This window comes from Rana temporaria, chromosome 4 (genome assembly GCF_905171775.1).
Source record: "Rana temporaria chromosome 4, aRanTem1.1, whole genome shotgun sequence".
NCBI classification, from domain to species: Eukaryota; Metazoa; Chordata; class Amphibia; order Anura; family Ranidae; genus Rana; species Rana temporaria.
Genome location: NC_053492.1, coordinates 366,680,014 through 366,706,111, shown reverse-complemented (window position 1 = coordinate 366,706,111; position 26,098 = coordinate 366,680,014). Strand labels below are relative to the sequence as shown.

The 26,098-nt window shown below is 41.6% G+C and overlaps 1 pseudogene; it reads right to left on the bottom strand.

The window, feature by feature from the left end:
* Nucleotides 1-6,446: 6,446 nt before the first annotated feature.
* On the bottom strand, nucleotides 6,447-6,529 carry LOC120938716 (annotated as a pseudogene).
* Between the last annotated feature and the right edge of the window lie 19,569 nt (nucleotides 6,530-26,098).

Below are 26,098 nucleotides of genomic sequence, written 5' to 3'. Positions count from 1 at the left end.
ATATATCACGAATATTCGATTTCAGCATGAGCCAATCAGAGTTCTCCTACCGCACTTGTCGAAATTTCGCAATTATTTTCGCATTCGCAATAGCGAAATTTCGCAAAAATTTCATTTGGATAAAATATCACGAATATTCGATTTTAGCGAATATTTCTCGAATATTCGGCTATATATTCGTGATATATCGCGAAATCGAATATGGCGTATTCCGCTCAACACTATTTGTCACTCACTGCTATTACTGCTGATCTATAAGGTCCTCCCATCCCAAAATTAATTAAACACATTCTACTCCAAGACCAAAGGTATTTTCTCAAAACAATTTTCAGAAAGAAATACGTTTTAAGGAATAGTACCCCCTTATTGGGGTCAGTAGGAGAAATAGTGCCCCATTAATGTGGTAGGTGGGAGGAATAGTACCACATCAATTGTGACAGTGGGAGGAATTGTGCCTTATTGTTTGTATAAGAGGGTAAATGGTTCCCATTCACTGGTATCAGTGGAATACGTAATAACCATCTCTGTGGTAGTGGAAAGAATAGTAACCTATCATTCATGTTAGCGGAAGGAATTGTACCCCATCATTGGTGTCAATGGGAAGAATAGTGCCCAATCATTGGGGTGGGTAGGATAAATAGTGCCCCCTCATTTGGGTCAGTAGGAAATAGTATCCCATCAATGGGGTAAGTGGAAGGAATAGCAACCCATCATTGATGTCAGTGGAAGAAATAGTGCCCTGTCATTGGTGGCAGTTACAAAAATAGTGGCCCATCATTAGTGTCAGTGAATAAAATAATGCCCCACCATTGGTGTCAGTGAATGAAAAGGCCCCTCATCATTGTCAGTGGAAGTAATAGTACCCCATCATTGGTGTCTGTAGGACAAGTAGTGCCCCATCATTGGTGTCAGTAGGAGGAATAATAACTGATCAATAATGTCAGTGGAAGGAATAACATCCTCTGGTTGCTGTCAATGGGAGGAATTTCCCCCAAGTATTGGCAAGAAAAGGCAAGACGGCAAAAAAAAAAAAAAAATGTCCACAGTTTGGAAACCACAATTCTAATAGATATGCTAACACTTATGAGAGCATCCTGTGAGGTCTATTTTATTGCTCATAGGTCCACACAAATCATGGTATTTTCATTTCTAGCTGATTTTAACTATCGTTAGTGTTATGGGTGGCATTTCTTGCCACTTTTCCAATAGATATGCTATCACTTATGAGAGCATCTCAAAATATCTATTTTTTTGCTCACAGGTCCAAATAAGACAGGGCATTTTAGTTTCTAGTTGATTTGAACAAAATTTTGAGTTATGGGTGGCATTTCTATTTTTTAAATATAACTTTGGTGCTACTGTAAGTAGTGGCATTCATTTTTTGAGTTAAAGGGTAAATTCGTCTTTATTAAAATCTGCCTATGAAGATAAGGGGCGTGTGTAGATAAAAACAAATGTGCAGCTTTGACTAAAGTTGAATAATACCCTTGCTATAGGTGTAGGCCATTTATGTATCTCCTGAACTCTGATTGGAATACTCCCAGGATGTTGCTAGGACGTTGCTAAGTGAGGCCTAGTCATTACTGCTCATCTTCTCCATCACTGGAGTGAGCTCTCAATTGCTGAGCTCAGAACTATTGCATCAGAGGAGAGAAAGCACATGTGAGAGTGTTTAAAGCTCACTCCTGCAATGGTGGAGGTGAGTAGTAATGACAAGGCCTCACTTAGAAAAATCTTAGCAACATCCTGGAAGTATTCCAGTTAGGATTTGGGAGGTATGTAAATGGCCTACACCTATAGCAAGGGCCTTGTTTAACTTTAATCAGAGCTGTGCAGTTCGTTTTTATCCACAAGCATCTCTTAGGCCTCATTCACACTCGGCGGACTCCGTCGCTACGAAGTCCTCCTGCTCCCGTCGGCTCAGCGGGAGATCAGTCCGCAGATCTCCGCTGAGCCGACGGATGACAAGCTCCTCTCTGCTCACTGAGCGGGGAGGAGCTTGTTGGGCACCGCTGTCTCCCTATGGAGCGATCTGATGAAAACGGACAGCATGTTCGTTTTCATCAGATCTTACCCGATCCGATCTGCATGGACGGATGGGGACGTGGCCCCCATACGTCTGTTTTTAGCGGGTCGGATCGGGTCGGATGTCAGCAGACATGTCTCCGCTGACATCCGACGCTCCATAGCGATGCATGGAGCGGCCGTTCAGGTCCGTGACAGACGGACCCGAACGGCCCAAAGTGTGAATGAGGCCTTACCTGCATAAGCAGTTTTTTTTTGTAAAGGTGAACTAATCCTTTAACATAGATAGACCAAGTACATTCCGTATACAGCATGTGTCAAACAGATGTAGTTTGGTGGTCATAAATAAATATTTATGTTAATTTGCATGTCTTTGTCCAAAACTGAATTAACATTTTAAGGATCTTCACACCCCCTATTATCTAGGACAGCTGTTTATTGTTTTACCTGAGGTCATTTTATGGTGTCATGAACTTTCATCACATGATATGCCAACAGGCTGTTGTCTTCTTGACCACATTTTTTGTGTACATATGCTGAGAAATGTAATGCTTTTATGCAGTGTCACACCTCGTAATATCCCTGGCAGACGTTATGTGGCTTATATCATTTTCAGAAGGTATATAGAAGGCTTCATTCCAGTTTTCTATAAAGTGACATTTGGATATGATTACATCTAACTGATGCTGTGTTCACATCTAAGTTATTCCTAGTGGTATCAAACAGTCAGCTACTGCAGGAAAAGAAAGCATTTATTGGATTGTCTTAAAGAGTTATCAGGCTTGATAAGATCTCTGCAGTCTAGAGAAAAATGTAACATGCATACATTTCTGTGTCAGTTTGCAGTTTTTTAGCCCATAGAAAAGTACCATGATGCAGTATGTTTTACAAGTTCTACAATTTAATACAGTATGCCAAATGACCAATAAATAGAGATTTTTTTTTAAATTATTTTTCTAGTCAATAACTTCCAAAACTCATGTTGATTTAAAAATATAAGCATTAATACACAAAAAGCACAAATTCATTGCCATAAAAGATATTAAAAATGCACAAACAGCAGTGAAAACTTACCTAAATCATGCTCCATAAAAAACTCATCAGCGTCCTATGGGACAAACATCCCCTGTTAGAAAAGGTGTGGACCCCTTGGCTTTCTTACCTGCAGGTGCCAAACACTTGGTATTGACATTGGATCAGTGCTGGGTTGGAGGCCTGGACAGGTGTGGTCTCGCTTCTTTGCTCTCTTTTCTGGCTCTGTTCCTTTTCTTTCTCTAACCCGCTCCTTTCTATTTCTATGCTCAGGTGCAAGATAGGCCCTCTAGTCGGACCCTTTATCTCGACTTTAAGGTTTCAGTCTAGGTTTTGTATGTAACGATATCCCCCAAAGGATATGATGCTACTACACTTGATTTTTCTAAGTATATATATTTTTTTTGTTGGGGTAAGCTAAATAAGTCTAGTGTTAGATGATACAAAGGTCACTACGTTTGTTATAATTCCATTATTATGTCTATAGCTGGCCTTGGGTGGGTAGGGGCTGTCCTGCTTGACCCCTCTGCTGAATGCTCAAGTTGGCCTGATGTAAGGCCCATGGGTTGTTTGGCCCATTTGAGGACTATAAACAAATATGTTTCTAAATAAAAGTTTTTGTTTTTGTTTTTAGTTGAGCACTCTGTCACAGTTCCTAATACCCATTGGTGGATCTCCATGGATTAATGTCTTAATTCCTTACCCTTACAACATGTCAACATTGTTGACTTCTTGTTCACTGTTTATATTGTATGGCCGGGTTCCCACCTATGCGAATTGAGTGTGGCTTAAACCGCATCCAATACGCAAACAATTTCAAAATACATTGTTTTCAATGAGGCTGGTTCACATATGTGCGATGCATTCGCACTGCGCATTCCCGAAAAAACGTGTGCGTATTTTAGGCATTGCGGTGCGGCTCAGGTGCGAATTCAGGCCCATTATCTTCTATGGGTACGCAGCTGATTCGCAGATGTGTTCATTTCTCTTCAGGATTTGTCTCATTCAGCTCAATACACGTCCCCCCTCCCCTCTCCCAGGTCTCCAAATTTGCAGCTAATCTGCAGCTAAAACGCAGTGGATCTGCTGAACAGTTCTCTTATCACTCTGCAGAGATAAGAGAGCTGAAATTCGCACCGCACAAGTGTGAATCCGGCCCTAAAGCCATTTTGCACTCTATTATATTATAATGTTTTACTGTAATTCTGAAAATTTTATAAATAGATTGAAACAGATAAATGAACAAAACGCAAGCATTTTAAAAGTGCAAATAGAAAATCTTTCACAAACTTTTGGTTGAGATAATTTTAATATTTTTTTTTATATACGTGTGCATTTTTGAATATGTTATCAATAATTTACCAAATGCAAATATGAGAACAATTACCAATAAGACAGAAATAATTTTATGTTGGTTGTCCTAGATTTTGACACTTGATAAAAGAAGAAATACAAATATTTGCAGTACAGTCATAGGCCTTTGGATGGGTGCTTATTTTGAAAAGCTTTAAAGTGGTTGTGAACATCAGACATAACTTTAGAATGAAGCATATACTTCTATAGTGTGCATTTGTCTGAATCTAGATCATTAAGTGTAATTTCTCTATGCGGCCTCATTCCTCTGCTATCTGCATGAGCCACTTCTGACAGGTTTTCCTGACACCAAGAGATACATTTTATTTATTTTTTAAAAGTCTGTGGCGTGTGAAACACACCCAAAAACTCCACCTGGTGCCCACAAAAAGTGCGCACACATAAAAAGTGAACACAAAACATGCAGGACCTGACCCTGATTCCCCCAGGGGCGTTAGACTCCAAACAGTGACTGAGGTACTTACTATGGCCCATCTGGCGGAAACCAGATGGACCCCGTTCTATGGGGGGTCTGCCAAAACAGACCCACCCAAGTACTAGGTGGCACTCCCCTAAAGGGAGACCCCATGAGAGAGGGAAAACCAAGCCAGAAGGTCATGTTCACCCCCTCCCAAGATTTTCAAGGCAGGCCTGAGTACCTACACCCTACCAGTCACACAGTGACAAACGTGTACATATCAAACAAAATGATGCAAAAAAGTGACAGACATAGTAGGTATGAATAAAAGAAGTGGGGAAGAAGAAAGTGGAGGTAAGTGAAAGTGAGCATTGTGCTGGGCAATGGCCAGCCCTTCAGCCAGGAATAAAAAATCCTTTGGTTCTAGCCAAAAGGCCCAGCCCAAGAGGCATGTGTGAAAAAATGTGTATAGTGCAGTGACCAAGGTGCCAATAAAACTCAAAGTGACACTCACACAGTGAGAATTATGGCAAACCTGGACTGCCTTTTTTAAAAAAAAAAGCCTATGGCATGCAAAACACACCCAAAAACTCCACCCGGTGCCCAAAAACATTGCACACACATCAAGAGTGAAATACAAAAACGTGCAACGGGTGCTACGTCTATCCTCCATAAAGAAGGACCTGACCCTGATCCCCCGGGGCGTTAGGCTCTAGATGGGGACTGAGGTACTTCACATGGTCCGAGCAGCCGAAGCCGACACGGACCCCATTCTTTGGAGGGTCTGCCGAAACAGAACCCACCCAAGTACTAGGTGGGGCTCCCCTGGAGGGAGACCCCATGAGAGCAGGCGAACTAAGCCAGAAGGCCATGTCCACCCACTCCCAAGACGTTCAGGGCTGGCCCGAGGATGGTCACCCTACCTATCACACTGTGACAAAAACGTGACACCAAACAAAAAAATACATACAGTGACACACACAGGAATAAATTAAAAAGAAAGTGGGGGAGAAGGAAGATGAAGGAGTGAAAGGTGACCATCGTGCAATACGATGGCTGGCCCTCCAGCCAGGAAACAAAAATTCCTCTGGTCCCAGCCAAAAGGCCCGGCCCTAGAGGCAGGTGTAAAAAAAAGTGTGTATGGTGACGTGACCAAGGTGCCACACTCGAAGTGCCCTCTCAAACACTTGTGCAAGTACGGCACCCTTGGACTGCCACTCCAGGGGCACAATCACCATAGGCTTTTCTCACAACCCTGACCAACAGCCTGGACAGTCACAGCCCCCTTCCCCACCAGAGAGGAATGAGAGCTCCGGAAGCTCAGGGAGAGAACCGAGCCAAAACAGCTCTCCCCTTCGCCTCTTTCACTCGCTACCTAATTATACTCGGGAGGTACTAGCCTACAACTGACCCCCCCTTAACAGTAGGGTGTGGTTGACGTTCCCTCTTGAGAAACTGGCAAGGTTAGGAACTGCATCAAATCCAGGCCAGAAGGCCAGGGACCCGACCCTTCAGCTTCGACCGCATGTTTCTCCATCCCGATCAGAAGGCTTTCACCTCCACGCCAGCAGGTTCTGCATCTGCCACCGCCATCCCTTTCCACCTCGCAGTGTACTAGGGACGGTTAGCATAGCGCCACCTTCTGGCAACTGATAAGAACAGATACTACACTGGATCTTAGCCAAAAGGCAGAGAAGCGATAGATAATAGTGAGTATATGTAGGTATATATTGTAGGATATCTTGTTTTAAAAGGTAATGTGATTGATGGATATCGAACTAGATTTGGTATATTGAACAGGAATAGAGATATAATGTGATAGAATCTTGTTTAACCACTTCAATACCGCACATAGTCATATGAAGTCCACAAAGGGGATCTCCCATCCCGGGTGGACGTCATATGACGTCCTGGAATTTGTGCGGGATATCTGAATGATGCCTGCAGCTAGAGGCATCATTCAGATATGATTGTGTTCCGGCGGCGATCCTGCGCACCATAAGAACGATCATAGGGGTGCTTGATCGTTCTTATAGGCGGCGGGAGGGGACATCCCCCCTCTTGCCGCCATCCGGTGCTTCTCCGGGCTCTCCCATGCCATCGGGGGCCCGGAGAAAGGATCGCACTGTGCCGGATAAGAAGCATAGAGATGACTGGTGACCAGATGGTCACCAGTCATCTCTATGACCGTCAGAGGCCCGGGTGCGATGTGATGACGTCACGCCCAGGCACCCGGGAAGTAAACAAAGCCGCAATTGCGGCTAGTAAGCATGAGATCGAGAGTGAATTTTTTTTCATAATCTCATGCTTTCCAGCCTGGATGAGAGATGTGGGGTCTTATTGACCCCTCATCTCTCCTTAAAGAGGACCTGTCACACACTATTCCTATTACAAGGGATGTTTACATTCCTTGTAATAGGATTAAAAGTGATCAAAAAAAAATGTAAAAAAAAGGGTAAAAAATAAATAAATAAGTAAAATAAAAAAATATATATTAAAACGCCCCTGTCCCTGGTAGCTTCCGCTCAGAACGCACACGTAAGTCCCGCCCACGTATGTAAATGTCGTTCAAACCACATATGTGAGGTATCGGCGCGTGCGTTAGAGCATGTGCAACAATTCTAGCACTAGACCTCCTCTGTAACTCTAAACTGGTAACCTGTAAAAATGTTCAAAGCGTCGCCTTTGGAGATTTTTAAGTAACAAAGTTTGGCGCCATTCCATGAGTGTGCGCAATTTTAAAGCATGACATCTTAGGTACCTATTTACTCGGCGTAACATCATCTTTCATATTTTTAAAAAAAAATTGGGCTAGGAGAGAAGTGCCAGAATAGGCCCGGTATGGAGGTGGGAATAAAAGCCCTGTATTGAAGGGGTTAAATGTAATTTTTTTGTATTTAAGAAAAATAACAATAAAAATAAATTGAAAAACGTAAATGGAAATAGATGCGCAACCTTAAGGTGAAGCAAACAAAGTGCAAAAAAAATGCTGTTTTAAACAACAAATATCAATAAAGTAATGGAAATGAATGACAAACGTTCATATCAAAGTAGCCACATAGGATGTTATTCCTGAATTCTAAACAACATTTGTATGTGTAAAACTTCCTCTTGTATCTCACTCGGCAGAGAAGGAATGAATATAAGAATGGGCCACTTACCGGATCTGTTGGATCTCTGTCACGGAGATCTTAGGGGCTCAACACCAAACAGAAATCCCTCAGTCAAGCAGCAAGCAAAAAAAGATCCAGATGATGCTCCAATTCCTCCACCGACCGTCTAAGGATTCCAATCGATCTCCTTCCTGGTATCAGTGTATAAAGGATCACTCATGGAGCGCAATGGAACAGCGGGTATGAAAGAGGAAAGGAATACTTCATAGTGCAGTATATTCTTAAAAGAAATACCCTTTATTTATAATCCTGGGTAACTGACATCATTAAAAGTCCATAGCAGCAATGTTTTCAAAATTACATGAACACAGCTTCAGCTCAAGCCAGCCAGCTGGGGCGTGGTGACGTCAGGATCTTCAGCTCCGCCCGATGCTGCGTTTCTCCGTAAGAGGCGCCTACCGGAAAAAACTGATCGCTAGAATTTGTCAGTCTGGCACGTGCTATTTCAAAGGATATCGCCAGAAAAGTGTTGTAAGTAGTTTCCTATGTGTGTTTCATAAATAATTAACTTTTTTTCCCAGTATACTGGTTTCCTCTCTCTTTAATTCTTATTTCCATGTGAGTGTAGCTGATCCCCTCCAGCTTCCATTAGCCATCTCCTGTCCACGTGCTCCAACATTAACTGCACACTTTACTCGCTTCCTGACAGTGACAACAGTGTACTATGTTTGCGCAATGTGTTGGCATGGCTGCTTATAATTTCAGCAGGAGCACATGTGACAAGGTGACAACATAGGATTACAGTTTGGAGACAGTTCTTATCCCATAACAGAAAGCGTTTGAACAAGGACCTTCAAAGCAGGAGCACCAGGTATTATTTTAAAGTGATATTAAAGGCTTTTTTTTTTATTTTAGAAAAATAACAAACATGTTATACTTACCTGCTTTGTGCAGGGGTTTTGCACAGAGCAACTCCAAGCCTTCTTTTTTTGGGTCCCTTGTCGGAGCTCCCAGCCCTTCCCCCCGTGGCATGCCCCCAGAGCAAACAGCTTGCAATGGGGGCACCCAGTCAGGCTCGCTCCCAAGCCATGGCTCTACGTGTCCATTCACACAGAGCTGTGACCTGGCCCCAACCCCTCTCTTTCCTCATTGGCTCACTGACTGTGATTGACAGCAGCAGGAGCCATCATCTCATCCAATAAGAAGGGAGAGTCCCCCGAGAGCCATAGAATGCATGAAGGTAAAAAACCTTGAGACTTTAGAACCATTTTCATGAAATCTACAGATTTTTATAAAACATTGAAAACAACAACATCTTTTAAATATATATTCAATTTTAATAGTTTGTTTTAGATCTGCGTTAAGAAATTTTTAATCTGAATATTGCAAAATTGCATGTATACAATGTTTGCCCCTATTTTGTTTTATCTTCATTTAAAACTTGAGGTTTATTTAACATGGTTAGCAATAAACCCTGTTAGGTAAAATAATGTTATGTAAAGAAAGGTCAAGTAGGCAATTATATACAATTAAATAAAGGATCCCTTGATACCACCTTCTGTGATAAATGCAGTTTTCACAATTTTTATGTGCTTTTCTTTATTGCATAGGACCACATTGCTTGAATTCCATGGGATAATCTTATTTACTATGACTAAGTGTGTCTGATTGTTGTAAGAAAATGTTCCTAGTAACTTAATTGTTTTTATTCAAGACTATGCTCTTGTAAACTGCAACACATGTCACAACAAAACACAAGCTTCATCCAGAAATCTTCCACACAGGGAAACTAACACAATCCAGAGACATGCTATGCTATAATTAGATTCCAGTCAAGATTTTTATTTGCTTTCTGCCAGGTCTGTTTGGCCATCATTTCTTTCACCAGGAGCAGCAGAATCTATTTCAAGAGGTTTTGTGACATTTGCATTGTTTTGCTTATCCATTTGAGAAACAAAATGACTTAACTCACTTACAGTACAGTACTTGTTTGTACTTTTGGATGTATTCCTTTATTTTGAAAAATAAGTTACATAGTTACATAGTAGGTGAGGTTGAAAAAAGACACAAGTTCATCAAGTCCAACCTATGTGTGTGATTATATGTCAGTATTACATATTATATCCCTGTATGTTGTGGTCAATCAGATGCTTATCTGAGGCCCCATACACACGAGAGGATTTATCCGCAGATACGGTCCAGCGGACCGTATCCGCGGATAAATCCTCTCAAAGATTTCAGAGGATTTCTATGCGATGGCGTGTACACACCATCGCATTGAAATCCGCGCTGAAATCCTCTGCCGATGACGTGTCGCGCCGTCGCCGCTATTATGACGCGGCGACGGGCGCGACGCTGTCATATAAGGAATTCCACGCATGCGTCAAGTCATTACGACGCGTGCGGGGAATCCCTTTAGACGGATGGATCCGGTAAGTCTGTACAGACGAGCGGATCCATCCGTTGGAATGGATTCCAGCAGATGGATTTGTTGAGCATGTCAGCAAATATCCATCTGCTGGAAATCCATCCCAGGGGAGATTTATCTGCGGATAAATATCCCACGGAGTGTACACACCATAGAATCTATCCGCTGAAACCCGTTTGCACGGATTTATCTGCGGATAGATTCTATGGTGTGTATGGGGCCTAATAGTTTTTTGAAACTATCGATGCTCCCCGTTGAAAACCTCTTTTCTTCTAATTTTAGTGAGTGGTCACATGTCTTGTTAAACTCCCTTCCGTGAAAAGGTTTTCTCCCTATTGTGGGGTCACCAGTACGGTATTTGTAAATTGAAATCATATCCCCTCTCAAGTGTCTATTCTGCAGAGTGAGGCCCCATACACACCATAGAATCTATCCGCAGATAAATCCGTGCAAACGGATTTCAGCGGATAGATTCTATGGTGTGTACACTCCGTGGGATATTTATCCGCAGATAAATCTCCCCTGGGATGGATTTCCAGCAGATGGATATTTGCTGACATGCTCAACAAATCCATCTGCTGGAATCCATTCCAACGGATGGATCCGCTCGTCTGTACAGACTTACCGGATCCATCCGTCTAAAGGGATTCCCCGCACGCGTCGTAATGACTTGACGCATGCGTGGAATTCCTTATATGACAGCGTCGCGCCCGTCGCCGCGTCATAATAGCGGCGACGGCGCGACACGTCATCGGCAGAGGATTTCAGCGCGGATTTCAATGCGATGGTGTGTACACGCCATCGCATAGAAATCCTCTGAAATCTTTGAGAGGATTTATCCGCGGATACGGTCCGCTGGACCGTATCTGCGGATAAATCCTCTCGTGTGTATGGGGCCTGTGTTTCAGATATCAAAGAATTATATTTATTAATACGTTTTTATCTATTTCTATATGAAGACAAGAAGGATGGGGTAAAGGGACAAGGGACAGTGCATAATGCTGACCCTATAGCATTCCCTACCCCTAGGATTGGTGGACTATCTCGGTACTTGGTAAGGAGCAACATACATGTTATAGTAAAAAAAGAAAATCTTATTACATAAAATGTATTAGACATAAAATACATGATTACAATTGAAAAAACAGAAACTCAGGGTGCCCCTAAGTAATATCCGTTATTACAAACATATAGACTGGTCTATGCCTCGACTAGTTTCGCGGTAAAACCGTTTCCTCAAGAGGACCAATCTATAAAGCAAACAATACAATTAATGTTAAGAAAATATAGTAGTTCAACAGTAGCCATATTACAACATAAAAAAGGGTAGTAATAAAAGAAAATAGCTTACCCAATATTTGGGTGGTCATGTGCGGTGTCAGGCAGCCCAGGTAAAATTACCCCCCTGCGGTGGACAAGGGGGATAGTGCAGAAATCTCTGATCGGAGGCATAAAATGGGTAAAGAATCAATTAGTGAACAGCGCAAGGAAAAAGTGGGACACCAGTGAAGGGAGGAGTGGGGGGGGGGAGGGGAGGAAAAAGGGGAAGGAAAAATGGGGAGGGAGAGCTGAGGAAAGGAAGGAGGCAAGGGGAGGAGGAGGGGGGCTGGAAAGGGGAAAGAAGGGGGAACGAGGAGGGTGGGGGCAAGGTATGGGGAAGGAGAGTAGTGGGAAGAAGGGGAAAAGGAAGGGGGAAGGGGGGGAATAAGGGGAGGGAGGGGGGGAAGGCGAGAGCAGAAAGGGATACCCAAGGCCATGAATAAATGAACTAGAAAAACAAACATGACCAAAAATTGTCTCACCAGGTAGTAAAAGAGTAGTATGGTTGCCAAACCAACTGGTGGTTCACTATAGTGCAAATGCAGTGAGGCATATTTATATATGAAATTGTTCTTATAGGTTCTTTCTCCACAAATTGGACATCTAGCTGAAAATGTTGTAAGGGGTGGACAATTTCTTAGCACAGATTCATTATCCACTATACCACCCTCCTCACCATTTGTAGGTCTGGTAGAAAGATTGGTTTTAACCAGACGTCAACTGAGAAGCGAGCAGGCCTATGGAAGGATATAGAAATGTATTCACCTTGAAAGATAACTACTATATACAAGTAGACCTGATAGCATATAAAACATGGAAATTTGGAGACATTTGGATGACAATTTGAACAACAACAGTCTGGTAACATTTTAACTGGTATCTCATAAAATATTGTACAGTGGTGCTACAAAAGCTATGAACATAGAAAATGAAAAATTACATGGGACACTTAAAAAAATATTTCTGGAAAAAGGTAGAGAGCATTTCTCAAAAATGTAATGATTATGAACTTCTCGAAGACCCCTCTTTTTCCTCCTACATACCTCAAAGATACGAAGAAAGGAAATGGATAGCCGCACTCCGATAACCAAAAAGGTTGTCATTTATTCAAACGAACAGCAAGTACATCACTTCACAGGTTACAGCAAAGGAACAGGGGACAGCCGACGCGTTTCGCACTGAACTAGTGCTTAATCACAGCCATGATTAAGCACTAGTTCAGTGCAAAATGCGTCGGCTGTCCCCTGTTCCTTTGCTGTAACCTGTGAAGTGATGTACTTGCTGTTCGTTTGAATAAAAGACAACCTTTCTTCGTATCTTATGCATGGTCAGTGCATTGCCAGCACCCACGGTATCCTGAGTCAGTCTAATTCTATATAGTGACCCACCTGGAGCGGTGATCCTCTCTCATACCTCAAAAATACCTATTAAGAAAAGAGTATTACGTTTTGCTGTACCTCATCAATGCCCCAAATTCTTGTATTTCTTCAAAGTAGAGAAACCCACACCCTCCTACTCTGTCACTGAGGTTGTCAAAGTTTTTTTATAAAGATATGAGTGAGCATGAAGAGATTTAGACACCACATCCCAGATAAAAATAGATATAGAAAAAGGGGTAAGAGTTCACAAGACTCGGGACTTTGACAGTGTCAAGTAATTATAATGAAACAGGTCATAACAAAATAAGTAGAAAAATTGAAAATTTATTTATTACAAAATTGAAGATAAAAACAGGAGACAATTCATATTCAATGTGTCTACTTAATCCTAAACAGGTACATAAAGGGCCAAAATTCTCTACATGTTTCGCTCTGGGTGGAGCTTCCTCAGGAGAGGATACAATGGCGTTTAATTATGTACTGAAAGTGGAGAAAGAATATGAGTGCTCATATAAGGCTTGAAAAAAAATCTATAATTAATATAGTTTTAATCAAGATAAATATCAAAAAATATCAAAGAATAATATATGGATGAAAACATAAATCAAATTAAAAGGACATTTATAAATTGTTGCATATATATATAACAAAATACCGTATGCAAAAGAGTAAAACCTGAAACAGCGTGACTGAAATGTCACCAGTTAGTAAATAAGTAGAGAAACTGAATTGCTTAAAATACATATGGGGGAGAAGTACTACGGAAATGCACCCCCAGGAAATTCCCCAAGACAACTGGAAAAAGAGAGGTATCTCACAGGACCCTGCAGATGAGAACAAAGAAGAAAAGCGGGGGGGTAATTTTGCAAAATATATTGGAACTATTGAAAAATATATTTAATTAGAGTATATGGTAAGCAAAAGTTACCTTTTAAATCATATATATAATAGAATCAATAATTGATATTGAACCATCCAAATCCTTAAACTTGTCCATGGAGCATAAGCTCCAAACAGCTATAATAATAACTGCAATAGTCTTTATCCTCAAACAGGGAAAGATGGATAAACCCTATAGTGGGAAAACATACAATAGAAAAAAGTAAAAACGATGGTCAAAAAATCTAAACAGGCGCATCTTTATCTCAACCCAGACTTAGCGACGTCTGACATCATCACTGCGTGGTGGACGCTTTCAGAGAAGGGAGGCGTAGCAAACGACAAAAATCCAGCCCAGTGGGATGGGCAAAAAATTCTAGTGCAAACTCGAAAGGCTGCAATAGCCATATCAATAGAACCCAAACGTCCGCTCCGAGCCAAAAGAGAATACGCGCGCGTACAGGGACCTAAGGTCATATGAGTCGTGAATCCGTGCGCATTGGAATATAATAAGCATCCACAATATCAGATGACTAAAGAGAGAAAAAAGCTCCTAGAAACCAAAATGGGAGGAGAATCCCGATAAACAGCACTCCCAAAACGGGGCTGAGAAACAGTAAACCATTGATTAAGGCCACTGTTTAACTGACCGGGGCGTCCGTACAGGGATAAGCAAGAAAACCAAAACAGAACCAGGGACAGGGGAAAAGCGGGCCACAATAACCACAGACATATCCTCCATGATCAAAAAATCATATAGCCATTCGATAAGATCTCAAATCGAAGCAATAGCAGATATTGATTGCAATATCTCAAAATAGCTAATAGTTAAATAACCAATTTAATATTTGAAAGAATGTAAATATAGTTATAAATACTGATTGTTCTGGTGGGTGAGAAAACAATCACGTTAATTCAGGTATAAATAACAAAAAACATTTTTACACTATAATGCAAGGCAACAGAAACAACTGCAATACATAGAAGATACCAAAATAAATTGGAATACAGCAAAAAGAACATATATGTTGAATATTGAAAACATGGCAAGAACAGAGAACAAAAATAATTAATTATTAAAGAAATAATTAAAATAAGGAAAATGGAGAAGGAAACATGCTATTTGAGTATAACTAGAGGAAAGGCTGGAAACTCAGGGCATCATTTAATCCCAGATATAGGTACCTACAGTATCTACATTTGTGGCATGGTCTAGTACCCCTCTTTTTTACAGGGTCTTTACCATTCGGTGTATAGTGACTCTGTTCCATACTATCTTTCAAAGATACCACACTATCTTTCAAGATCTTCGAAAAGTAATTTTAGCATAGGACTTGAGGTATTTAGACACCAAAGGATCTCCGATTAGAAGATACCAGTGTCGCTGTATCAGGTCTTTCATTTGTTGATGTTATCCTGAAAAACAAGTGATTAGACGCACACCCTCATTTGATCTCGGCTTTCGGGGACTGTGAATAAAAGATGATCGCTCCTGTCTTTTTGCCTTGAGGTAAGTTTTCTTGAGTCATTTTTTGCTATAGCCTCGTGCTAAAAGGCGATGTTGTAAGGCTTTGGCCTCAGCTTCAAAATGGAAGGTGTCACTACGTAGGTTCTACATAGTCTAAGATACTGCCTATATGGCACACTAGCTATTAATGAAGCAGGATGGGCACTCGTTGTATGCAATAGCGAATTGCCCGCAGAGGGCTTGCGATACAGCATCGTGCCCAACAGACCTTCAGAATCAATGTAGATCTTTAAATCGAGAAAAGTCAAGGAGGATTGACTACTTTCCATTGTGAAGCTGAGGTTGAAATGATTAGGTTTTAAACCATCAAAGAAGCGGAGCAAATCATCTAGCTTTCCAGTCCAAATGAAAAAAACGTCATTGATGTAACGTCGCCACATTGGTATATGTCCCACAAATTCTTGCATGTCCTCACGAAAAAATAAATCCTGCTCCCACCCCCAGGTACAAATTGGCATAGCTGGGGGAACATCTGGTAGTGGGAGCTGAATAAAATAAATGATGAATTGATTATAGGCCACAGGAGCATCACTACCCCTACATAAGAATCCCTCCACAACTCCAACGCCTGTGGAATAGGGGATGGAGTTGTAGAGGGCCTCTACATCCAAAGCCACAAGCCACACCCCCTCCGGCTTTTTCCGGCATATAGTTAAAGCTGCTATTATGAGGCGTACTCAATGTTAAATATGGCCGTCGTTCCCGTGTCGAATTTTGAATTTGGATTTGCATAGAATGACGTCACTGTCGTAAACATTGGCTTGTTCCAGTTTAATTTCGAGCATGCACACTGGCATACCCCCACGGACGGCGCATGCGCCGTTAAAAAAAAAACATTGTTTACGTCGGGTCACGACGTATTTACATAAAACACGCCCCCATCACATCCATTTGAATTGCGCGACCTTACGCCGCCAAAGATACACTACGCCGCCGTAACTTATGGCGCAAATTCTTTGAGGATTAAAAAAAAAGTGGATCTGCCCCCAGATGTTTACCTCAAAAAATTAACATTTTCTTCCAAATTGAAAAATATTATAAACTGTGAGGGGTTAGCTCGGTAGCGGGGTGTGTGACTCCTTGGTTGGGTTCACCACACACTGAACTTTACAGAAAATCAGTCGAAGACGGTTGAAAACAAAGTTTCTGGTTTATTTTTCCATCTTGCTGGAAAACAATTGCAAGCATCCAAACAGCATAAACAAAAACAAAACATAAAATAAACTCTAGCTACTCTGGGTGTCTACCTTCCACACAGGAACCTATCTATGAAGTCTAACTCAGCCTACCGCTGGATAGACAGTGCTGCTCATACAGCACAAACAATTGTTTTTGGACTTTTTATCACACAGAAAAGTCAATGGTCTCTTCACCTCATCAGGAGAATGTCTGGCACTGCTCTCCTGTTCACACAGCCTTAGGAGTGACGCAGCCAATTAGTAACTATCCTCTGGGCTACTTTATAGAGGCCTTTAATTGCCTCACTCTGAACAGCTGGAGTCTTCCAACGGCCCTTAGCCTTCCTGGCTATTTCTGGCAGCCGACGCCTAATAATGATTGGTGTATTGTCTAACAAGGCAGAAATGTATGTCCCGACTGTGACAACACCCACAGATTTACCTGACTTCCTGTCACAAAACATAAAGTAATGTTTATGCAACATAGAAGAACAGTACAGCTCAACATTTAGTAGAGTTTTTCCCCTTTTGGAGCACTCGCTTATGTACGCCTTTGATGCTCAGGCAGTAAAATTATAATTTTTTTACCATGACAGGCAATATATATTCATAATAGCCCAATGTTTTTTTTTTTGCCTATTCTTAATCAATACCACCAGAGTTTGTGAGAGGTTAGATTTGATAGATAATTGTCTATGTAACTAAGTAGCTATGCAGCAATGCAAGATATCATATTAATAAGTTCTTATTAGAGATCAAAAAGTCCAACACAAAGAAAAAATAAATGTATACAAAATGATTCTTGGTTTTGTATTGTTAAAGATGTTTCACCACACATCCAATGTTTTTTTTTTTTGTTTCTTTTAGTTCTAATGAGTGCCAGGAACATATCCCAACTTTTATAGCTGCACAGGTAACTTAATTCTGGCTTGGACACAACGATCTGGAGGTTGATACAAAAGGTAGGAAAGCTGGTCCTCTTAGACTAGGTGCAGGGAGTTTTCTCTTTCCCTTATTTTCTGAGTCAGGGACACAAATAGCTATCACCAATGGATTTTGGACTGAGGCCTGAGCCAATTCTATTACTATGCTATGCTTGTTTCTGTGAACTTGTCCCAAGTTCTAGGTCCCCTATCCGCAGAGCAAGCTGCCCCCTGCCTGTTGTCCAATTGCTGCTGGAAAACTTAAACTGGGTCAAGACTAGTGTTGAGCGGAATACGCCATATTCGATTTCGCGATATATCACGAATATATAGACAAATATTCGTGAAATATTCGCTAAAATCGAATATTCGTGATATTTTATAAAAAAAAAAAAATTTGCGAAATTTCGCTAATGCGAATGCGAAATTGATTGCGAAATTTTGACAACTGTGGTAGGAGAACTCTGATTGGCTCTGATGCAAAAGAAGGGCGGAGAAAGTATTCGCGAATATTCGGAAATCGAATATTGGTGATATTTTATCGAAAATTTCGCTAATGCGAATGCGAAATTGATTGCGAGATTTTGACAACTCTGATTGGCTCTGATGCAAAAGAAGGGCGGAGAAAGTATTCGCGAATATTCGGAAATCGAATATTGGTGATATTTTATCGAAATTTCGCTAATGCGAATGCGAAATTGATTGCGAGATTTTGACAACTCTGATTGGCTCTGATGCAAAAGAAGGGCGGAGAAAGTATTCGCGAATATTCGGAAATCGAATATTGGTGATATTTTATCGAAATTTCGCTAATGCGAATGCGAAATTGATTGCGAGATTTTGACAACTCTGATAGGCTCTGATGCAAAAGAAGGGCGGAGAAAGTATTCGCGAATATTCGGAAATCGAATATTGGTGATGTTTTATCGAAATTTCGCTAATGCGAATGCGAAATTGATTGTGAGATTTTGACAACTGTGGTAGGAGAACTCTGATTGGCTCTGATGCAAAAGAAGGGCGGAGAAAGTATTCGCGAATATTCGGAAATCGAATATTCGCGATTGCGAATATTCGGCAACATAAAAGGATCGCCTCAGCTTAGCTACTCGGCCCAGGGTCTCTAATCATACCAGCAATGCTTTTAGACGTTGATAGGATGTGATCTGTTTTAAAAAGAAATTTGAAAAAATACGAATATTCGGAATAGCGAATTTTGGCCGCGAAATTCGAGTTATTCGCGAATATTCGAATATGCCATATTTGTAACGAATATTCGAAATGCGAATATTCGTGAGCAACACTAGTCAAGACCCACCCCAGTCAGTGTCATCAGAATTTATGCTGGAGCCATTATTGGTGTAAGCCTGCTATTGCCTTAGGGCAGGGGTGTCCAAACTTTTTTCAAAGAGGGCCAGATTTGATGAAGTGAACATGCGTGAGGGCCGACTATTTTGCCTGACATTCTTTGAACCATTAAAATTCTGCCTAAGTGTGTTAGTTCGAGCACTAATACACGGCCCAACAAGAATTCTCTTGCCTTTGTGGCTGTGTGTGGTGAAGAGATGAGCTTGGGCGTGTTATTTGGATATACTGTATATATTTTATTTGTGGCCCCAACGAATCCCAGAGCGCTGCTTAGGACTAAGGATGAGCTTGGGCGTGTTATTTGGATATACCGTATTTATCGGCGTATAACATGCACAGGCTTACCATTGCCATGAATGCAGCCTCACCATTGCCATGAATGCAGCCTTACAATTGCAACCAATGCAGCCTTACCATTGCAACCTCACCATTGCAACCAATGCAGCCTTACCATTGCCATCAGTGCAGCCTGAACAATGCCCATTTGCAACCTCGGAGGGCAGAGGGAGGGGGCGGGACGAGTGCCAACAGATTACAAACAGGAGAATGTCTTGTTAACCCTGTGGCCTCTTTAATACAAAGTCCTGCCTCCTATGATAGACAGAACAGTCGTCCAATGGCATCCCAGGAGATGGGACTTCCAATAGAGACGCTGCTGAGTAAACAGGAGATTCTCTTCATTTAATCTGACGGCGCTCGTCCTGCCCCCTCAATGTCCCCTCCAAGGCAGCGCCAATAAATACAGTATATATCCCTGGGGGCCACAAACAATATGTATATCCAAATCCCCAGGGGGCCATATAAAATCAACAGGTGGGCCGCATTTGGCCCCCGGGCCTGACTTTGGACATGCCTGCCTTAGGGAATTTAACATCTGAAGCCACTGTTATATTATTTGAAGTTGAGGAGCTGGGGATCTGGCAGTTCTTGCTGTATAGTGACCAGGCTGCACTCGGGTTTTAACCCACTGTTTTACAACATAATTTAATTCATGAATGTGGAATATTCACTGCACTATTTGTCTGGCGCATGTATCTATGGTGTAACTATATTTCTCATATGTTGTGTGATATATCTTAAAGAGACAGCGCATGATTGTCATACACTGAGTGATAGAATTTAAAGGGACAGCACATCTATATTTGTAATTTTGTATTGCAGTTTTATTTGTTTTTAATATTCTGACACTTTTTATTTAATTTGATTTTACTTCAACTTAATTTGTCATCAATTCATTTTACTGTAACACAATTGCCAATCCCTTCTGGCTAGTATGGGTCTCAAAGATTGTGAGTTTGACTGGTCTTCCCTGCCTTCCAAAGGCTTCTGGAACCTAGAGGGCTGAGTGAGGTAAATCTCAGCCTTAATATTTATTGTGCTCCAGCAAATCCCTGAGGAGGCGTGCCCAGGAGATGGTAGGGGAGGCATATAAATAGTCTGAGATTTGGAGCAGCAGGTCCCTTCTTCTTCCTCTTCTTAAAAGGAATTTACTTGTCTGGTAGGGGGGTGTTCACACCCGCAGCAGCAGTTAACCCAAGTTCAGTCTTCTTTCATCAAGGTCCCAGCTGTATATTGAGATCAAACTGAATTGAATAAAATGTGAATAACTCATAACAAAAAAAGATGTGGATTGCTTGGCTTTCTTGTTATGATATTGTGGGGCCTGGGTGGGCAATTAGCAAAGACCTGGATAGCAAGATGGTTGCATTGTTTTATGGAGGATCCTTTATACACGATTATTGACTTCTCTTAATAAAAAGGTAATTCTGGTAAGCGGGTTTATTGAGCATGCAGTAGAAAAACACTGTGATGTTGTTTCCTACAGTAGGATGATCTGCACGCTAGAGGAAGGAAGACATACCCCAATCTCTTTATTTTACTTTAGACGGAGGACATTTTGGGGCAGATCCACAGAGAGAGTACGCCGGCATATCTACTAATCAAATTTCCTGCGTCGTATCTTTAGTTTGAATCCTCAAACCAAGATACGACGGCATCTGGGTTCGATCCGACAGGCGTACGGCTTCGTACGCCTTCGGATCGTAGATGCAATACTTCGGCGTCCGCTGGGTGGAGTTATCGTCGTTTTCCGCGTCGGGTATGCAAATTAGCTATTTCCGTCGATCCACGAACGTACGCGCGGCCGTCGCATTTTCTTACGTCGTCTGTAGTCGGCTTTTTCCAGCGTATAGTTAAAGCTAGTGTTTTGCGGCGTATAGTTAGATTTGCCATGTTAAGTATGGCCGTCGTTCCCGCGTTTAATTTGAATATTTTTTTTTTGTTGCGTAAGTCGTCTGTGAATCGGGATGGACGTAACTCGCGTCTATGTTAAAAAAAATAACGTCCTAGCGACGTCATTTAGCGCAATGCACGGCGGGAAATTTCGGGACGACGCATGCGCAGTTCATTCGGCGCGGGGACGCGCTTCATTTAAATGAAACTCCCCCTAATCGCCGATTTGAATTCCACACCGTTACGCCGCTTGAGATACACTACGCCGCCGTAACTTATGGCGCAAATTCTTTGGGGATTCGAACCGGCCTAATGTAAGTTACAGCGGCGCAGCGTATCTCACATACGCTGCGCCAATGTAATTGTATGTGGATCTACCCCTTTATGTTTATGAACAATTTTTTTCTTTAATTTAAAGTGTCACTAAGCCCAGACTATGAAAAACTCTAATTACATGCTACTGTATATAACAGAGTGTTCATGCTCACATAGCCACTAACGCATTTGTTTTGTGCAGAGTGAAATATACCTGGTGGATCCTGCCTTCAGCTGTTTCTCCCATCTTCATTGTGTCCCCACTGCAGCCTGAGATTGTGTACGCCCTCTGGCATCCTCTATGGAGCATGCTCAATATTAGTTCACTTCTATGTTCTTAATTTTCTCTTTTTTCCTATCTGTGCAGCACACACGACTATGGATCCACCCCTCCTCCATTTCCTCCTATTGCTAAACACTATGAGGGCTGGATATAGTATGATGGTTGATTACGCAGCGCTTTACAACGTAAGGGCAGACAGTAAAATTACAATACAATTTAACACAATAGGAATCAGAGGGTCCTGCTCATTAGAGCTTAAAATCTAAGATGGAGGGTCAAGAGATACAAAAGGTAATAACTTTGGGGGATGGGCTGATGGAGAAAATAAATATACAGTTGTTAGGTGGGGCAGGATAGGCCTCTCTGAAGAGATGAGTTTTCAGGGATCGTCTAGAAGTAGACAGTAGGAGATAGATGGACATATTGGGGTAGGAAGTTCCAGAGGATGATAGAGGCTCTGGAGAAGTCCTGAAGTGAGTATGGGAGGAGGTGATGAGGGCCCTACAGAGCAGGAGGTCTTGAGAGGAATGAAGAAAACTATTAAGTTGGTATTTTGAGACAAGGTTAGTGATGTAGCTGGGGGCAGAGTTGTTGATAGCTTTGTAAGTTTGTGGTATCTTGATTTTTTTGGTATATTTAAATATAATATGACATTCTATTTATTTACTAATGCTAGAAAAATAAGGACAAAATGGTCAATAATGACGCAGAGAGTTTACTTCTGCTTTTAAAAGTGATGTAGTCACTTTAAAATGCTGTTTAATTACATCTGTAGAGCACACCTTTTGAAAACAGTACCTAATTGCTTTTGGATGAAAACCATGTGGACTCTGTTTAACTAACATTGCATGTTGATAATTATGCTAGATTGCTTACTGGAAGTAACTACAGTGAACCTTTTTTTTTATAATGGTTTTCTGGAAATATAATGAAATCATTTATCTTATACAATATGTCACTGTGAGAAATATGTCAGCATTAAACTATAAAGGGTCCATACAACCATAGATTTCCATCTTTCAGCCTGCTAGCTGAGCAAAAGAATTCTAACAGATTCTTTTATCCACGATAACATAATAAGTAGACAAATCTGTAAACCTTATTTAATAACTTTGAGATCCAAGCACTGAATGTTCTCCTTCAATAATGAAAAAGGGTGCCAGCGCCTATGGTGCTCATCCAGGCCCAGTGTATACTATGGAGTAGAAGGACGCCCCACTGCTATCTAGCTGTGTATAGATTTAGATGAAGAATGGCCTCAGCCTAGGCTCCTCCCAGGCCATGCCTCTAAAGAGTTTTGCCCCATCCATAAGCCATCATCACTGAGGTCCCCGTGATCAATCCCCAAGAGGTTCACTTTTGCAAGGGCATTTTATTTTTGCTTTGTGAATGAGTTCCATCACCCAATTATGTGCAAGCAAAAATACAGTGGGCTAGATTCAGCAACAAGTTACAGCGGCGTATCTCCAGATACGGCGCGGTAATTTCAAATCTGCGCCGTCGTATCTTTACGCTGATTCTCAAAGGCAGATACGTTGAAAAAATAGGCTTCCTCCGCCGACGTAACTTGAATATGGCGGCGTATAATTGTGTGCATTTTTACGCTGGCTGCTAGGGGCGCTTCTGTTGTTTTCGGCGTAGAATATGCAAATGACCTAGATACGCCGATTCACAAACGTACGTACGCCTGGCGCAATTTTTTTACGTCGTTTACGTTAGGCTTTTTTGGCGTAAGGTTACTTCTGCTATTAGGAGGCGCAGCCAATGTTAAGTATGGACGTCGTTCCCGCTTCGAAATTTAATTTTTTTTCGTCGTTTGCGTAAGTTGTTCGTGAATAGGGCTGGACGTAATTTACGTTCACGTCGAACGCAATGACAATTTGCGGCGGAATTTCGAGCATGCGCACTGGGATTCTTTCACGAACGGCGAATGCGCCGTTCGTAAAAAACGTAAAGTACGCGGGGTCACCATTAATTTAAATAAAACACGCCCCCCTCATCATCATTTGAATTAGGCTCACGCCGGCCCCAATTACGCTACGCCGCCGTAAGTTAGGAGGCAAGTGCTTTGTGAATACAGCACTTGCCTCTCTAACTTACGGCGGCGCAGCGGAAATACGATACGCTGCGCCGCCGTAATATTGCGCGCAGCTACCTGAATCTAGCCCTGTTTCCTCTTTTTTTTTTTTTTTTTTTTTTAAATTAAAGTACATTTTTAGGAGGTTCACTAAGCTAAGGAAAAATTCTTATGCGAGTGATAACTGCTCTGTAAAGTGGAAACAGTCTATTTGTCTTTTGGTAAATTAACCCCTATGAGTTTGAGTAAAGCCTAGTACACATGGGCCGAGTGTCAAGTGGCATCAATGAGTTCAATAGAAACTGGCTGGCATTGGAGTTGGTTCGACAGAAGCCGGCCGTTCGACCGGCTTCTGTGGAAGGGGCATGACCGAAAACATGGGCAACACTTTTTCTGGATGTATTTGTTTTGATATTGGGATGTGCAATATAGTGAGTGCAGCTGTTAAATAATTACTCATTTTAGGGTATCACATTTGGCACAGAATATTTTCTTTTTGCACATTTTTTCTTTCACTTATTTTTTTGCAGCTGGTTTTTGTTCATTTAAGATGGACATTTTTGATTATTGGAAAGGCAGGAAGGCCATTTCTTCAAATGTTTTTGCAGAGGAACAGAATGGCCCCTCTGATCTTAGGGGTACTTTTATGCACCTCAAAACCACCATGACAACCCAAATTCATATTCAATGGGATATCCTATTTCTTGAACAATATGTGAAGGATTCAAAGATAACTAGAAGTTTAGGATGGAACGTGTTCCCAGAAAAAAATCATGAGGAATTAGGTGAGTTACTTTAATGAGGCAGGTATCGGCTTTCTCAAATTCTTGACTGAAAAAAGGGGCAAGAAATTAGGTTTCATTGAGTCTGAAACTAATATCATTAAGGAATTGATGGCACCTCATTTCAAAGAAGAGGCATATGTAAAATACTCTAAGGAATTACAGCAGATTCTAGAGAAAGAGGTGGAGGAACAGGCTTCAAAAAGTTTTTAAATGGCAAGATGACTTAGAAACCAACACTGTCCTTGACGAGAAGATGGAGGCTGGTCCCTTTAACTTGGTACCGGTTTGCCCTTTTGGTTCCAAAGGGAATACTCAGGGTGTCATACCATACATCCCTCTTCATAAGAAAAAAAGGAAACACCCTAAAAATAATTACTAATTTTAGGGTATCACACTTAGCGCAGATTATTTTCTTTTTTTGTATAGGACTGAAAACAAGTCTGCCTATCTAATCCTGATCAGCACTCTCAGACAGGCTGCGAGCATTGACCAGACTGTTCTGGCATAGGGGCCTTCCCCCTGTCAGAACACAATAGAACAGCAGGGGTAATCTCTGTATTAATGTTTGATTGTTAGTAAAGCGGTTCCTCTTGAGCTGTCAGTGTTGTTATACATTTAGCCCTGTTGGGTTGAACGGAAAAAAAAGGACTAGTGTGTATGAGGCTTAAGCCATAGTCACATGTATGTAGTGGACTAGATAGAGCCCACAATTCAAAACCAAGTTTGTGGAAGCTTAATGATGGCAGCATAATAGGGTACTGGTGATGTTGCTCCACTCCTCTCTCTTTCTTGCTTTAACTTCCTCTAATGTTAAGCAAGTGGGTGAGGCTTCAGTTTGATGAAGATAAGGGGACCAGGAAGCTTCAAGTGTTTAGGCCAGTAACAAATGCCAAATGGAAGCTCTAAAATGCACAAGGTAAGAGTTGCAAGCATGTATACTGATTTTATCAGGGTATACATGCTTACGGTGTTGCATGCTGGGTGAATTTTGGTGCATGGTGTTGAATGCTGATTGTATTGGGGTGCATGGAGCAGTGTGCTGAGTGTCTTTGAAATGCATGGTATGCAAATACAAATGTGTATACTGTAAGTGTGCATGGAGCCCTTTGGCAGTGGTCTACACTGTCTCACAGCTGTGAGAAGTTCAAAAGATAACCTTGGTAGACAAGTAGTAATAATCTTGAATCCTCCATCAAAGCAAATTACAGCCCATTAGTTTCAGAGGGCCAGATTCACGTAGAGCGGTGCAAATTAAGTTACTCCAAACGTATGTGATTTAAGTTACGGTGCCTTAATTTTGTGTCGTAAGTGCCGTATCCACAGCGCATTTGCGCCCAAATTTGCGCCAGCGTAACTTGAATCCTGAGGCGTAAGGCGGGGTTAATGCAAGTGGGAAGGAAGTGGGCGTGCTCCATTATAATGAGCCGTGACCCCATGCAAATGAAGGGCCGGCCGTACTGCGCAT